General features: G+C 43.8%; 1 long non-coding RNA gene across 1 annotated transcript in view; it reads right to left on the bottom strand.

Moving 5' to 3' along the window:
* The window catches only part of LOC140732870 (uncharacterized), a 643,649-nt gene that overhangs the window by 623,202 nt on the left and 7,700 nt on the right, over positions 1 to 12,747 (bottom strand). Inside the window, exons 2-4 of the long non-coding RNA XR_012100170.1 lie at positions 7,272 to 7,491; positions 6,710 to 6,774; positions 3,185 to 3,356 (exon numbers count right to left, since the gene is read on the bottom strand). This is a non-coding gene — a long non-coding RNA (uncharacterized lncRNA). The remainder of the gene's footprint in view (positions 1 to 3,184; positions 3,357 to 6,709; positions 6,775 to 7,271; positions 7,492 to 12,747) is intronic.

A 12,747-nucleotide genomic window follows, 5' to 3' on the forward strand; every position in this document is an offset into this window, starting at 1 on the left:
TTATACTGGATACTAGCATGGATAAAGCGTTGTCTGATTGGCAGCAAAGAGTGGGAATAAAGGGAGCCTTTCCTGGTTGTCTGCAGTGACTAGTGGTGTTCCACAGGGGTCAGGGTTGGGTCCACGTGTTCTGTCAATGATTTGAATGATGGATTTAATGCCTCAGTGGCAATGTCTGTGGAGAATATGATGGTAGGTGGAGGGGCAGGTAGTGTTGGGGAAGCAGGGGAGCTACAGATGGAATTAGGTCAAAGCAGTGGCACATGGAACACAGTGTCGAAAAGCATTTGATCGCACTTTGGTAGAAGGAGTAATAGTGTCGTCTATTTTTCTAGTCAGTGACAAAATCCATGGTGCGAAAAGAATTGTATGTCCTTGTGCAGGATTCCTAAAGGTGAACTTGCAGGTTGAATCAGAGGTGAGGAAGGCCAATGCATTGTGAGCATTTGTTTCGAGAGGACGAGAATCTAAAAGCAGGTATGTATTGCTGAGGACTGTTAAGCCACTGGTGATGCCTCACTTGGAGTATTGTAAGAGGTTTTGGTCTCATCATATGGGGAGGGATGTGCTGACATTGGGGAGGGTTCAAAGGAGGTTCACAAAACTGATTTGGACATGAAAGATATGAAGAGCGTCTGAAGGCACCAGGCCTGTATTCAGTGGAATTTGGAAGAACGAGGAGGTGCTGATTGAATCCTACAGAATAGTAAAAGGCCTAAAGTGGATGTAGAGAACACATTTGTAGTGTGGCAGCCTATGAACAGAGGAGACAGCCTCAGGCTACATCCACACTACACCGGATAAATCCATAACCAAAGCTTTCTCTCTTCGTTTTTATCCCCCAACCACACTAAAATGGTGTTTTCGTCCCCCGAAACCGGAACTTTTCAGAAACGCTTTCTAGGGTGGGCATTTTTGAACAGACGGCAACGAGACCGAAGCCAGAAGAGTTAGAAATGTACTCACCAAATACCTTGACCCATAACTTACTGAATAAATAAGTATACTCACTTTGCCCTGTTTTCTGTCCTTGCTCGTATGAAGCTGGTTTACGTATTTATGCAAGTACTTCTCTGACAATAGATGTGTAACAGCCGAATGTAACATTGTATGGAAATACAAGATAATACTGATGCAGACATGTTTTATACATTTAACAAGGGCCTTTATTAATGCACAGAGTTTGTCAGCTTTACAATGTTTGTCGTCAGCCGGGTCATACTGTCCGTGAAGTCCCTGTCGGTTGCCTCTATAAGCCTGACCTGCTGCGTTCCACCAGCATTTTGTGTATAAAATGATGGAATTCACTCTGCAATTTGAGAAGGAAAAGCTTCTGCTCATCTAACTTATTATCTAATGGAGCAGCAGATGATGGGCTGAAAGGTCTGTCTCTGGAGGTTTGTGTCTGTACCAGACTCTAATGTACAGGAGCTGCCCCGCGATGGGCAGACATGTCCTGTCATGTCTGTGACTGGCTCTAATAGGGCAGGAAATTCAGGGTGATGGGCCGAATGTCTGTTCCTGTGCTGTTGTGCCTGTGACTGACCCTAATGGGCAGGAAATTCAGGGTGATGGGCTGAAGGTGAGTTCCTCTACTGTCCTGTCTGTGGTTCTGTCTAAGGGGCTTGAAACTTCACAGCGATGCAACAAAGGGGTTTTCCTGTGCTGTTGTGCCTGTGACTGACTTGAATGGCAGAGGAAAGGTAGGAGGCTTGACCAAAGGGGTTTTCCTGTGCTGTTGTGCCTGTGAAAGACACTAATGGGGCAGGAAATTCAGGGTGATGGGCCGAATATATTTTCCTGTGCTGTTGTGCCTGTGACTGACCCTAATGGGACAGGAAATTCAGGTTGACGTGCCGAAAGTGTGTTCCTGTACTGTCATGTCTGTTACTGACCCTATTGGAAAAGGAGAAACCTTGTGATGGGGAAAGGTGTCTCCGGTGCAGTTGTTTATGTGAGTGACACTTATGGGATAGGAAAATCATGGTGATGGGCCAAAGGGGTTTTCCTGTGCTGTTGTGTCTGTGACTGCCTCTAATGGGATAGGAGGATGACAGAGATGGACCGACGGTGTGTTCCTGTGCAGTCGTATCTAAGACTGACTCTAATATGACAGGAGCATCAGGGTGCTGGACTGAAGGTCTGTTCCTGTGTTGTTCTGTCTGTGACTGACTCCCATAGGACAGGAACGTTAGGATGATGGGCTGAAGGAGTGTTTCTGTGCTGTCATGCCTGTGATTGTCTCATAAGGGACAGGAACTGTAGGAAGATGAGCCAAAGGGGTGTTCCTGTGCTGTTGTGTCTGTGACTCACTCTAATGCGACAGGCACATCAGGGCAATGGGCGATAGGGGTGTTCCTGTGCTGTTGTGTCTGTGACTCACTCTAATGGGACAGGCACATCAGGGTGATGGATGAAGGTGATTTCCTGTGCTGCTGTGATTGTGACTGACTCTTATGGGACAGCAAAATCAGGAAGACCGCTCCAGCCCATCACCTGCTTTTCCTTTCCCAATACGATCAGTGGAATATTCAATGACTCTGGTGATGGGGATGTGTAAATGTGTTTGTTGTTTATATACTGGATACAGATGAATAATTCTGATTATTTTGTAACATGATTTTAACTACATTGTGGGGTGCATCATGGTCCAATTCATGTGTGGTCTTAAATTAACTTTGTGAGTAATTAAAGATGGTGTGTCCTGTTGCTGAATAAACGGGATCGTTGCTTTCAGTAGGTGAGAGAGGTCACACTGGACAGACATAGGATGGAGTTATTTTAGTGCTTTCTTGTTGCAATCTGTTTTTTTTTATATTGGCAACCTTCTTTTCAGTATTTTTGTGATTTTCACATTCATAGGTGTTGGAATCTGTGAGGGAGGAGGGTTAATGTGGAGCTGGCTCATTTATGCTGAGGCCGGTTACTATTGAACAGCCTTTCCCCGACGGCTTTAAGTTCTGGTAATGCCTCCCTTTACCTCTCCCCTGCCATTTCCCCTTCCCTTTCCACTCTCTCACCTTATCCCCTTGCCCCCTCCCTCAGGTCTTCCCGCCCTACCCCCACATTTTTCTTTCTTCCACGGCTTCTGTCTGTTTCACCAATTTGCTTCCCAGCTCTTTCCCTCTCCCCCACCCTCCAGGTTTCTCCTGTCACCTGGTGTTTGTCTCTCCCCTCCCCTCACCTTTTCATTCTGACCCTCAGCTTTTTTCTTCAGTCCTGCTGAAGGGTTTTGGCCTGAAATGTCCACTGTACTCTTTTCCCTGTTGCTGCCTGGCCTGCTGAGTTCCTCCGGCATTTTGTGTGCGCTGCATCAAGTTCCAGTTCACCGTGATTCAGCCGTACACAGCATACATCTAAAATAAAACCATACCGGGTAAATTTCCGACTCACCCTCCCTAAAACTCCCACGTCTTTCCTATCAGGAGGAGACCCGACCTGAACACAAAATTCTCAGTGTCGTCTCACTGGACTTTGAGAGAGCTGTAACATTGTCTCGATAAAAGCCCCGAATAATGACGGCCAACACAGCGTAAACAGCCGACCAGCTTCATTGTAAGGATGTGATTGTGTGGGCAGCGGGGAAAATATCCCTCCGATGTTTGTCGATCTCGTACTGGAGATTCCGTATCACTTCACCCTGTCACTTTGTTTTGCCCCACGTCTTCATTATCCAGGTTCCCCCACTGATCTTCACTGGGATTTTCCTCCTCGTCAATCCCATTTTAAAGTTTAAAGTTACCTGTATGTTCAGGTGGTGGAGTTATTAATTATGGAAATGGAGAGCCTCTGCTGTTTCGCCCTGTCCTGCGGCCTTCTCAAGGGAATCTGCTGTTCGGCCCTCAGACAGTCTCTGTTTAAAGTCGTGATTCTGTGCCTCTCCCTCCCGGAGTGTTCTGACCGACTCCCCACAGTCCTCGGCATTGTGTCACCAAACCTGACTGACTGAGGCTACGTCCACACTACACCGGATAAATCCGTAACCGAAGCTTTTTCTCTTCGTTTTTACCCTCCGTCCACACTAAAACGGCATTTCCGTCCCCCGAAAATGGAGCTTTTCAGAAACGCTCCCCAGAGTGTGTAATGTTGAAAATGCCGGATTGGCGGGAGCAGTGTGGACGGGGTAACTGGAGAAATCTAAAAACACTGTCATGATGTGCCGGAACAGATGGTGACGGCAGCGTGTCATTTCACTGTTTTCCTGAACGCAACCTAACAATTTCAGAACAGACGGCAATGAGACTGAAGCCTGAAGAGTTAGAAATGTACTCACCAAATACTTTGACCCATAACTTACTGAATAAATAAGTATACTGACTTGGCCCTGTTTTCTGTCCTTGCTCGTATGAAGGTTGTTTACCTATTTATGCAACTACTTCTCTGACAGTAGATGTGTAACAGCCGAATGTAACATTGTATGGAAATACAAGATAATACTGATGCAGACATGTTTTATACATTTAACAAGGGCCTTTATTAATGCACAGAGTTCGTCAGTTTTACAATGTTTGTCGTCAGCCGGGTCATACTGTCCGAGAAGTCCCTGCCGGTTGCCTCTATAAGCCTGACCTGCTGCGTTCCACCAGCATTTTGTGTATAAAATGATGGAATTCACTCTGCAATTTGAGAAGGAAAAGCTTCTGCTCATCTAACTTATTATCTAATGGAGCAGCAGATGATGGGCTGAAAGGTCTGTCTCTGGAGGTTTGTGTCTGTACCTGACTCTAATGGACAGTAGCAGCCCCGCGATCGGCAGACATGTCCTGTCATGTCTGTGACTGGCTCTAATGGGGCAGGAAATTCAGGGTGATGAGCTGAACGTGTGTTCCTGTGCTGTTGTGCCTGTGACTGACCTAATGGAACTGGAAATTCAGGGTGATGGGCCGAACGTGTGTTCCTGTGCTGTTGTCCCTCTGACTGACCCTAATGGGACAGGAAATTCAGGGTGATGGGCCGAACGTGTGTTCCTGTGCTGTTGTGCCTGTGACTGACCTAATGGGACTGGAAATTCAGGGTGATGGGCCGAACGTGTGTTCCTGTGCTGTTGTGCCTGTGACTGACCTAATGGGACTGGAAATTCAGGGTGATGGGCCGAACGTGTGTTCCTGTGCTGTTGTGCGTGTGACTGACCCTAATGGGACTGGAAATTCAGGGTGATGGGCCGAACGTGTGTTCCTGTGCTGTTGTGCCTGTGACTGACCTAATGGAACTGGAAATTCAGGGTGATGGGCCGAACGTGTGTTCCTGTGCTGTTGTGCACCTCCAAGTCCCATTCTATTCAACCAGGAAAAATGACATGAAATTACGAAGCAACATTTTCTTTTAAGCTTTGAACCAGGCCACTCACCACCTTCATTCTTTGCATTTGAGATATCTGTACATAAAAGTAGAAGATACCCAAACTTTAAACTATCAATCACCCAACACGGCCATGAGCATTTCCCAAATATCACATATCAGTCAATAATAACCAGGGTTGGACCTTGCCCAAAGCATTCTTTCTGCAGAACCAAAACGGTCCGTTCAATCACCAGGTTTGCCTCGGTCAAAACACCATTAAATTAATTAGAGATAAGCTGCAGGGAATGGGAGAGAAAAAAATCAGCTGGAACCCCTTTCACCTTCTCTTAGCATGCACATCAAACAAATAGACCCATGGTTTGCAATACTGCCATTGATTCAGATGTTGCTATGAAGACCAAAGCTCTGGTTCCGAAGTTTAGGTGACATGCGGGGAAATGTTCAAGCTTGATGGGCAGCCTCCTCACACATCCTATGGGCTAATGGATCTTAAAACTGTTGAACTATATCGAACAAATGCTCACCAGCAGCTAGCATGTAGATGACTGCAGTTACTGATGAATGTTTATATCTCAGCCTGTTACATTGCTAGAATCCTTTGCACAAGCAAAGAGAACAAAGATACAAAACGGACCACTGACTCAAGACCCATTCAGCTTTTCATTATTGCCAACTGGTTATTGTTTGCCTTGGGCTTGAGTATAGTTCTAAATGTCTGAAATGTTGTGAATAAGGCATAACAATACCCAATTTTTATTCTATTGCACAATAAAAGTGAAAAGATTTACATTCTTATACCTCAGTCATCAAGTAACAGATTCGCTGGCTTGATGTCCCTGTGTGTAATTCCTGCTATGAAGATATTCATGGAAGTAGGAAAAGACATATACAAATCAGGTATTTTGAATTTACATCTTTTTCTAAATCTCCAAACCCACAAAATATCAATTATACAAATGCAACAGATTTGTGGCCAAATTAGTAACACTAATAAGTCAGATACAATTGCTGGACAATTGGTTCAGAGAATATTTTGTGACAATCTGGGTGCACACTGGAATTCCAATGCCTATATGAAAGTTGAGTATTCAGGCTTGCCTAGAGGAATGATGAAACTTCTACAGATGTTCATAGGCTGTGATGTACTTTGGGAGGTTATCCATCCAGGAACAGCATTTTTCTGTCAAAGGGAATTAAGGTGAGCTCCAAAATTTATCTCAGTTGAAAATTGGGACAAAGCATTGTTAATCTCCTTACTGCCGGTTATAGTGCTAATTCAATTCTGGCAGACAAAGCTCTTCGAGAGCAAACATGGTCAGGTAAATACCACAATCCATCTCGGGAAAACTGCTGCTGCACATCATAAACACTCAGTTAAAACAAAAGAAAAATGATTAGGAGCACTTACCGCTCCTGCTGTCAGCTGCTGGAAAAACCTATGAGCATCTGCTTCAGGCATCGCCACATCAGGCTCTGTGGGAAGGCAGATCAAATCAACGGTATCAGTTTGCAAATCATGAGCACTGTCTGAAATTCTGTCATTTTACATCACTCCCAATTCCCAGGCCTCATTTCACCCAGGTGCCCGAGTAGATGGATTCTCCAACACACCCTCTTTAGACCGTAGACCAAAAACATAGGACAACTGAAGCAGCTCACACAGTGAACTTTAAAGCCTGTCCTATTTTGTTCCCGTAACATCTGGAAATGTACTATGTACAACTTCAGATTTTCCATTTCTCCCATAATTTAGTTTTTTGGGGGCTCTGTAGGGAGAATGTCTGGGAGTGGATGCCAGCTTTTTCAACCTCAGGACACAATGGTGCAATTACTAAAGAACCCACACAAGTATATCTGTAAAAGCGACAGCAACAGTATATTATTAAAATTAGCTAATCCATATACAAAATATCTTTAACCCTTTCCCCCCTCACTCCATTTCAAACCCTAAGTTTAGCCACAGATCCTACCTATTCTATCAAAGAGCTGTTCTTCACTGCAATACTCCAGAACAAGTATTGGATATGAGACTCTCGACGATGCCTGTAAAAGCGGACAATGTGTTCATGGTTCAACATCTTATTGATGCAGATTTCTTTCTTGATGTTATCAGGGCAGTCATGAGGATGTGTGGTGTCCACTTTCTTCACTGCCACTGCTTCCTTTGTTCGATTAATTGCCAATTGTACCCTACGATCAAATACAAAACAGTTATGTACATTGCAAAACTTCTGAATGCTCCATTGAGTTAAATGCATCAGAAACAGAGCATGAGCCAATTGGCTCTTCATCCCTGCTTCCCCATGCAATAAGATCATTACTGATCTGGTTTTGGCCTCTACACCACTTTGGAACTCTCTCTCTGCACCTGTAGATTTCCATGTGGTTCATATGCCTGCAATATATTGTATATTCTATGGCTCTACCACAACTCTTCAGTGGAGAATTCCAAAGGATCACAACCTGCAGAAAAAATTCCTCTTCATCTCCTGATCAATGGGAAACCAATTACTCAAACTATATCCCATTTTCTCGATATCCTCACTTGGAGAAACATCCTCTCAGCATCTTGTCTGACAACACCCTCAGAAACTTGCTTCAGTAAGATCACCTCTCATTCTTCCCTACTTGCTCATCCCTCGCCCCCACATGTGAATCCCTTGATCCAAGTACGTCCTTTCTTAAAGAGGAGATCTAAACTGTACACAGGACGGCGGGTGTTGTCTCACGAGCTCCCAAAATATCCTTACCCTTGTACTCCATAACCACTATGATAAAGGCCAACATTCCATTAGCCTTTCTACTTATTTGTTTAACCTACGTACCAGTCTTGTGTGCTACAGAGATTTAGTTTGCACTGCAACATTCTATCATCACCTGTCTATTTAACAATCAAGTTTTTCGTTCTTCCGTCCAGAGCAGGCAGGCAACTTCATTTTTTGTTCTACATTATATTTCGAAGGCCACCTTCCTGTTCATTCATTTAACCTGTGCTCACTTTGCAGGCTCTTGTGTACTCTACATCACCAGAATTATCTTTATACTTTCAACAAACTTGAGAACATACATCCGCTCTCCTCAGATTACAACCAATGCATCCACTATCTCTGATGCCACTTATTTGTAAAGGTACAACAAATTTGTCCTATACTTTTTCACTGATAAAAATAAAAGTTTCCCTCTTCCTACAGACCTTTGCTATTTATTATTATTTTCATTATTTAGAATTTGTACCTTCTCATTACCAATTTTACATTGAGCCTCAAAAACCAACATTACTTTTGGCTTCTTGCTTGTATTTCTGTAAAAACCCTGTCAATAGTTTTAATAATTTTCTCATATGTCCCACATTCTTTACAATTTTTGTGGCATACCTTGTAGTTTTAAACCTTCCCAGTCCTCTTGCCTGCCATCAATTAATGAGTCCTCATTATAACGCACGTTATTTCAAAGTTATATCATCCTAATTTCCTTGGGAACTCTCCACGGATCGTGCAACCTTCTCAAGGGGCGTTTCTTTCTCCAAACTTTTGCTGCAAGTTAAGAAATACCTCCTTAAATGAGTGCTATTGCTGATCTACCAAAGTAGTTTTTAAGATTTATTTTTCACTCACTTCAGCTAAGTGCATGACTCACTGGCCATATGCTCCTTCACCCAAAGTTTGCACCAGATCCCAATCTTCCACAAATGGAACTGTCATCACCCTGAACGATCAGGAATGATGCTGAAAAAGGGAGCACATCATCACAAGCTGAAGTATTCTTCAGGTACACTTGAAGACTCACAAGAAGGACAGCCAGAGACCTTTTCTCCCAGTGCAGAAATGGCTAATATGAGAGGGCATAATTTTAAGGTGACTGGAGAAAAGTACAGGGGACATCAGGTGTAAGAATGCACAGAGAGTGGTGCATGGAACATACTGTCAGGGTGGTGGCAGGGGCAGATACATTGGAGACATTAAAGGAATTTTTGGAGAGGCACATGGATTTTAGAAATATAGAGGGTGATTTAGTTGGGAGTGGTTGGGCCCAACATTGTGAGGCGAAGGACCTGTGCTGTGCTTTAAGGATGTTTCTAGTTACTGACTTTTCAGAATCCACACTTAATTACCAATGCCAGATTTTACTGCACATCCATCATTGTCCTGAACAACTGCACTTCTTCTGGTTCAGGATCTCTGCACTCCTGATGGGGATGGCCTTCCAGGATTTAGACCTTGCCACCACAATGATGGAGTGGCAATATCTTTTCAATTAAAATAAGTGCTGGGAATACTTGGCACTTCAGTCAGCTTTCTGCAGAGAAACAGAGCAAGTGTGTCAGGTTAATGGCTCTTCGTTAGAACTGATGAAAGATCACTGCCATGATTAAGAATCACATCACGTCTGAATCACTAATTGCTTCTTTCTCTACAGAATACTACATTACCACCGAATCCTTTTCAGTATTTTATGCTTCTTTTCCCCAGATTTCCACCTTTATTTCTCCTTGGAGATGTAGCAAGTGATACTATTGGAGTATAAAAGTATAGACTTTAACTATGAAGTCAGTTATTGTATAAACTTTAACTATGAAGTCAGTTATTTGCTATGCATGTACTCAATTTAGTTGAATGAAATCTTAGGAATGTAGAGGTAACTAAAGAGCTAAAGAAATGTAGATTAGATCATTGCTCAGTTCTGAGTTTATTATTTTCTATGCATGTATCCAATTTGGTAGGAGACTGCAGTCTTAAGATGACAATGGTGTGTTAATGAGAGGTAGCTACAGAAAGAGCTTGCTATTTGCTATGCATATATCTTAAGAATGTAGAAGACAATGGTATGTTAATGAGAGGCAGCTAAAGAGATGTAGATTGGAACATGGTTGGGTCAGTGCATAGAAACAATAGGGACAAGATAGTACATGTGATATGCAACTATAGCAACTGGACCAGGAGATTGCTTTAAAAGCTGCTGTGTCCGAGGATCGTGGGGGGAGGGGGGGGGCAATCAGCGACTAGTTCAATGACTGTCTCAGCTTTGATTTGCAAATTAAAGTTTAACCCTTCTTGAAGAATCTTCTGCGTCTCCTGGTCATTTGTAAGGCACGAAAAACCACGACATAATTGGCGTCACGAACAGGATCGGATAGAGACCCGCGGAAGGGAAACGGCAGATTGGGAACGCTTCCCGGTCCTCTAGGGACCCCCACAAGGCTAATAGAATTAAGGGTGCACCCAAACAAAAGGAGAGCGCTTTTTGTGACAATTTGGACTAAGAATTCTGTTAACTTTGAGGAGGTCATGGAGTCTTGGAAGTGTGGAACCGCTGCCAAAGGGTCTCTCCGGTCCAAAGAATCTGGCAGAATTGGGGGTTAACAGAGGAGGCTCAGAGGATTGCTCAAGAACACTGCAGTGAGGGTAAGTACAAATAAGTTAATACGTTAAGAAAAAGTCCACGTGGTGTTGGTAAATATCTGTGGGTACCGCTTCGTATGAAACGAAGGGCTGAACGGGCAGGGAAAGTAGAATAGAATTAGAGTAGAAAGTCCTCGTGGATACCGCCTTAAGAGATAAGGGTCTGCACGGGTGAGGTGTTAGAATAGAATTAGAGTAGAAAGTCCTCGTGGATACCGCCTTAAGAGATAAGGGTCTGCACGGGCGAGGTGTTAGACTAGGTGTAGAATTAGAGTAAATAATATTATCCAGTAAACAAACTGTGAATCTCTGAAATACCTTAACAAGAGAGAATAACATGACAGGTAAAGGAACAGCAGTAGAGATTCTGAGCAAAAAATTCCCATTTTTTCAAAATGAGATCACAAAAACTTCAGAAAAATGGGAAAAAAGAACCAAAAACCTGGTCACAAAGTGGCCAATAGAAGGAACATTTGATGTAAGTTTGTGCGAAGAAATGGAGGGACTAATTAAAAATTACAAATCAAAAGATAAATCTAAGAAAAGAGAGCAAAAAAGAGAACGAGAAATGGAAGTGCTAAAACTCTTCAGAACGGAGGGAGAAAGGCTGAGGAGGACAGGTAGAATATTGATTACAAGCGAGGAAGACACTAAGGTGCTGGAAAAACAGCCTATTAAAGAGAAAGAAGGGTATGGTGAGAAGCTGGCTTCAGCTCCGTACCCGGATGCGAAAGAAACAGAAAACCCCCCTCCCTATAATGAGGAAGGAACCCCTAAGCAGTGCCCCCTGCTGACGGGAACAGTAAACATGCAGGGAGATGTACAGGTTTGGGATAATGAGGAGGAGAAAAAACAATATGAGAAGGAAAAAGCGGCGATATGGCAGGAGATACAGGCAGAAAAGATAAAGATAGAACGGGTACAGAGAGAAATGCAAGAACAGATTGAACGGATGAAATACTTGAGAGAGGAAAAGGAATATGAGGAGTATCGATTATACCATAGAAATAAACAGACTAGAGAAGGTGACTCATTGGAGGAGCAAGAGTTAAGTGGAGAGAGAGAGGATGTGAGAATTTGTGGGGAAGAGGTAGGAGGCAGAAGCCTAGAAGGAAAGAAGGAGGCAGTAGGGGAGCGACTCGCGGAAGTAGAGAGAGAGCCAGATAAGTTACTAAAAGGGGATTGCCAGGAGAGATGCGGAAAATATTCTAGGGGCCAACCTAGTATTGAATCAAGACAGAAAGGAAGGACTCCACAGGGAGACCGAGGGAAGAGCAGAACCCCGGAGACATTTGTGTGGGAGGCAGTAAAGACATACCCTGAGACAGATGGGGAGTCAGGTGAGGAGGAAAGCCAGGGTAGGTGGGAAGGAGGAGGAAGAATGATGCCGTTGTTAGTTAAAGGATCAGGACAAGTGCAGTATATCCCTTGGGGATCCCAGGACCTGGAAGGGCTGAAAAACACTCTGCCCAATTTACATGAAGGAGCAGGGAAATGGATTAGAGCCTTTGAAGAAGAAACAGCGGGACGATTATTGGCTATGGGAGATTTGAAGGCACTGTTGATAAGGTTGATGGGAACCTCCAAATTTAACGAACTAATGGAAATGGCTGGCATAGTAAACTCGAACGACCCGAGAACTGATGGAGATGGGTTTGACAGAGTGAGGCAGAGGGTATGGCAGGCCCTCAGAAAGCTTTATCCACCCAAAGTGGACCACAATGCCTTAAAAGGGGATCCACTGGGAGACACTGAAAACCCAGCAGCCTACGTAGAAAACCAGTTGAAAAGGTGGAGACTGGAGACTGAGCAAGAGGTGGAGAATAGCTTATTTATGACCTCACTGTTCCGACATAGCATTTTGGATGCAATGCCGCCACAAGTAAAATCCAAACTGGAGGAGGTGGTTGGGCTAACGTCAAAGACCCCACAAGAATTTAGAGACCACGTAGTCCATGCCGTTGAGAAATACCGGAATGACAAACAAAGGTTGGCTGAGCAGCAGGAAGAGGTGCAAAGAAAGTTAATACAAATGCAGCTCGAAGAA

The sequence above is a fragment of the Hemitrygon akajei genome, chromosome 9, assembly GCF_048418815.1.
Source record: "Hemitrygon akajei chromosome 9, sHemAka1.3, whole genome shotgun sequence".
NCBI lineage: Eukaryota > Metazoa > Chordata > Chondrichthyes > Myliobatiformes > Dasyatidae > Hemitrygon > Hemitrygon akajei.